Source organism: Mandrillus leucophaeus, unplaced genomic scaffold (assembly GCF_000951045.1).
Source record: "Mandrillus leucophaeus isolate KB7577 unplaced genomic scaffold, Mleu.le_1.0 Scaffold63, whole genome shotgun sequence".
NCBI classification, from domain to species: domain Eukaryota; kingdom Metazoa; phylum Chordata; class Mammalia; order Primates; family Cercopithecidae; genus Mandrillus; species Mandrillus leucophaeus.
The window spans coordinates 609895-614387 of record NW_012106808.1 but is presented as its reverse complement, the minus strand read 5'-3'; the positions used below and the strand labels follow the sequence as shown (position 1 = coordinate 614387).

At 39.6% G+C, this 4493-nt stretch overlaps 1 pseudogene; it reads left to right on the top strand.

Moving 5' to 3' along the window:
- LOC105554150 overlaps nt 1-4493 on the top strand; it is a 158309-nt pseudogene that overhangs the window by 4828 nt on the left and 148988 nt on the right.

Genomic DNA, 4493 nt, shown 5'->3' with positions numbered 1-4493 from the left:
TGTGAAATCATCTCACAGAGTTACAGATTTCCCCTCAAGAAGACTTTCGCTAAGACTGTTCTTGTGGAATTGGAAAAGTGATATTTGGAAGCCCAGAGAGTGCTATGGTGAAAAAGGAAATATCCTCAGATGAATTCTGGAAAGAAGCTTTCTGAGAAACATCTCTGTGATGTGTGACTTCCACTCACAGAGTTACATCTGTATTTCCTGGATCTCTTTGCTAGCCTTATTTTTGTGAAATCTGAGAACAGATATTTCGGATCCCTTTGAAGACTACAGGGCCTTAGGAAATATCCTCCGATAACAAAGAGAAACAAGCTTTCTGAGAAACTTCTTTGTGTTCTGTGAAATCATCTCACAGAGTTACAGCTTTCCCCTCAAAAAGCCTTTCGCTAAGAGAGTTCTTGTGCAAGTGGCAAAGTGATATTTGGAAGCCCATAGATGTCTACGGTGAAATAGGAAATATTCACAGACGAAATATGGAAAGAAGCTTTCTGAGAAATTGCTTAGTGTTCTGTTAATTCACTCATAGATTTGTATCTGCACTTCGTGGATCTCCTTGCTAGCCTTGTTTCTGTGGACTCTGAGAACAGATATTCCGCATCCCTTTGAGGACTCTAGGGCCAAAGGAAATATCCTCCAATAAAAAAGAGAAAGAAGCTTTCTGAGAAACTACTTTGTGTTCTGTGAACTCATCTCACAGAGTTACAGCTTTCCACTTAAGAAGCCTTTCGCTAAAACAGTTCTTGTTTAATATGCAAAGTGATATTTGGAAGCCCATAGGGGGCTACGGTGAAAAAGGATGTATGGTCAGATGAAATCTGGAAAGGAGTTTTCTGACAAACTGCTTAGTGTTCTGTTAATTCATCTCACAGAATTACACCTGTATTTCGTGGATGTCTTTGCCATCCTTATTTCTGTGGAATGTGAGAACATATATTTCGGATCCGTTTGAAGACTACAGGTCCAAAGGACATATCCTCCGATAACAAAAGGAAAAAAGTTTTCTGAGAAACTTCTTTGTGTACTGTGAAATCATCTCACAGAGTTACAGCTTTCCCCTCAAGAAGCCTTTCGCTAAGACAGTTCTTGTGCAATTGGCAAAGTGATATTTGGTAGCCCATAGAGGGCTGTGGTGAAAAAGGTAATATCCTCAGATGAGATCTGGAAAGAAGTTTTCTGCGAAAGACCTCTGTGATGTGTGACTTACACTCACAGAGTTACATCTGTATTTCGTGGATCTCTTTTCTGGTCTTATATCTGTGGAATCTGAGAACAGATATTTCGGATCCCTTGAATACTATAGGGACAAAGGATATATCCTCCCATAACAAAGAGAAAGAAACTTTCTGAGAAACTTCTTTGTATTCTGTGAAATCATCTCACAGAGTTACAGCTTTCCCCTCAAGACGCCTTTCGCTAAGACAGTTCATGTGGAATTGACAAAGTGATATTTGGAAGACAATAGAGGGCTATGGTGAAAAAGGAAATATGCTCAGATGAAATCGGGAAAGAAGGTTTCGGAGAAACTGGTGAGTGTTCTGTTAATTCATCTCACAGAATTACATGTGTATTTCGTTCATCTCTTTGGCAGCCCTGTTTCTGTGAAATCTGAGAACAGATATTTCGGATCCCTTTGAAGACTCTAGGGCCAAATTAAATATCCTCCGATAACAAAGAGAAAGAAGCTTTCTGAGAAACTTCTTTGTGTTCTTTGAAATCAACTCACAGAATTACAGCTTTCCTCTCCAGAAGCCTTTCGGTAAGACAGTTCTTGTGAAATTGGCAAATAGATATTTGGAAGACATAGAGGGCTTTGATGAAAAAGGAGATCTCCTCAGATGAAATCTGGAAAGAAGCTTTCTGACAAACTGCTTAGTGTTCCGTTAATTCTTCTCACAGAGTTACATCTGTATTTCGTGGAACTCTTTGCTAGACTTATTTCTGTGGAATCTGAGACCAGATATTTCGGTTCCCTTTGAAGACTATAGGGCGAAAAGAAATATCCTCCGATAACAAAGAGAAAAAAGCTTTTTGAGAAACTTCTTTGTGTTCTGTGAAATCAATTCACAGAGTTACAGCTTTCTCCTCAGGAAGCCTTTCGCTAAGACAGTTCTTGTGGAATTGGCAAAGTGATATTTCGAAAGCCATAGAGGGCTATGGTGAAAAAGGAAATATTCTCAGATGAATTCTGGAAAGAAGCTTTCTGAGAAACTGCTCTGTGATGTGTGAATTCCACTCAGAGACTTACATCTGTATTTCGTGGATCTTTTTGGTAGCCTTATTTCTGTGGAATCTGAGAACAGATATTTCGGATCCCTTTGAAGACTATAGGGCCAAAGCAAATATCCTCCGATAATATACAGAAAGAAGCTTTCTCAGAAACTTCTTTGTGTTCTGTGAAATCATCTCACAGAGTTACAGCTTTCCTCTTATGAAGCCTTTCGCTAAGTCAGTTCTTGTGGAATTGGCAAAGTGATATTTGGAAGCCCATTGAGGGCTCCGGTGAAAAAGGAAATATCCTCAGATGAAATCTGTAAAGAAGCTTTCTGAGAAACTGCTGAGTGTTCTGTTAATTCACCTCACAGATTTACATCTCTACTTCGTGGATCTCTTTGCCAGCCTTATTTGTGTGGACTCTGAGAACAGATATTTCGGAACCCTTTGAAGACTATAGGGCCAGAGGAAATATCCTCCGATAACAAAGAGAAAGAAGCTTTCTGAGAAACTGCTTTGTGTTCTGTGAAATCATCTCACAGAGTTACAGCTTTCCCCTCAAGAAGCCTTTCCCTAAGACAGATCTTGTGGAATTGGCAAAGTGATATTTGGACGTCCATAGAGGGCTATGGTGAAAAAGGAAATATCCGCAGATGAAATCTGGAAAGAAGCATTCTGAGAAACTGCTGAGTGTTCTGTTAATTCATCTCACAGAGTTACATCTGTATTTCGTGGATCTCTTTGCTAGCCTTATTTCTGTTTAATCTGAGAACAGATATTTCGGATCGCCTGAAGACTATAGGGCCAAAGGAAATATCCTCCGATGAAATCTGGAAAGAAGCTTTCTGAGAAACTGCTTAGTGTTCTGTGAAATCATCTCACAGAGTTACAGCTGTCTCTTATACACATCTAGATGTGTATAAGAGACAGGCTTTCCCCTCAAGAAGCCTTTCGCTAAGACAGTTCTTGTGGAATTGGCAAAGTGATATTTGGAAGCCCGTAGAGGGCTATGGTGAAAAAGGAAATATCCTCAGATGAAATCTGGAAAGAAGTTTTCTGAGAAACTGCTTAGTGATGTGTGACTTCCACTCACAGAGTTACATCCGTATTTCGTGGATCTCCTTGCTAGCCTTTTTTCTGTGGAATCTGAGAACACATATTTCGGATTCCTTTGAAGACTGTAGAGCTAAAGGAAATAACCTCCGATAAAAAAGAGAAGGAAGCTTTCTAACAAACTTCTTTGTGTTCTGTGAAATTATCTCACAGACTTACAGCTTTACCCTCAAGAAGCCTTTCACTAAGATAGTTCTTGTGGAATTGGCAAAATGATACTTGGAAGCCCAGAGAGGGCTGTGCTGAAAAAGGAAATATCCTCAGATGAAGTCTGGAAAGAAGCTTTCGGAGAAACTGCTCTGTGATGTGTGATTTCCTCTCACAGAGTTACAGTTGTATTTCGTGGATCTCTTTGCTAGCCTTATTTCTGTGGAATCTGAAAACAGATATTTCGGATCCCTTTGAACACTATAGGGCCAAAGGAAATATCCGCCGAATACAAAGAGAAAGAAGCTTTCTGAGAAACTTCTTTGTGTTCTGTGAAATCATCTCACGGAGTTACAGCTTTCCTCTCAGGAAACCTTTCGCTAAGACAGTTCTTGTGGAATTTGCAAAGTGATATTTGGACCCCATAGAGGGCTATGGTGAAAAAGGAAATATCCTCAGATGAAATCTGGAAAGAAGCTTTCAGACAATATGCTTAGTGTTCTGTTAATTCATCTCACAGAGTTACAACTGTATTTCGTGGTTCTCTTTGCTAGCATTTTTACTGTGGAATATGAGAAGAGATATTTCGGATCCCTTTGAAGACTATAGGACCCAAGGTAATATCCTCCGATAACAAAGAGAAAGAAACTTTCTGAGAAACCTCTTTGTGTTCTGTGAAATCATCTCACAGAGTTACAGCTTTCCCCTCTAGAAGCCTTTCGCTGAGAGTGTTCTTGTGGAAAAGGCAAAGTGATATTTGGAAGCCCATAGAGGGCTATGATTAAAAAGGAAATATCCACAGATGAAATCGGGAAAGAAGCTTTCTGACAAAACGCTTGGTGTTCTGTTAATTCATCTCACAGAGTTACATCTGTATTTCCTGGAACTCTTTGCTAGACTTATTTCTGTGGAATCTCAGAACAGATATTTCGAATCCCTTTGAAGACTATTGGGCCAAAGGAAATATCCTCCGATAACAAAGAGAAAGAAGCTTTCTGAGAAACTTCTTTGTGTTC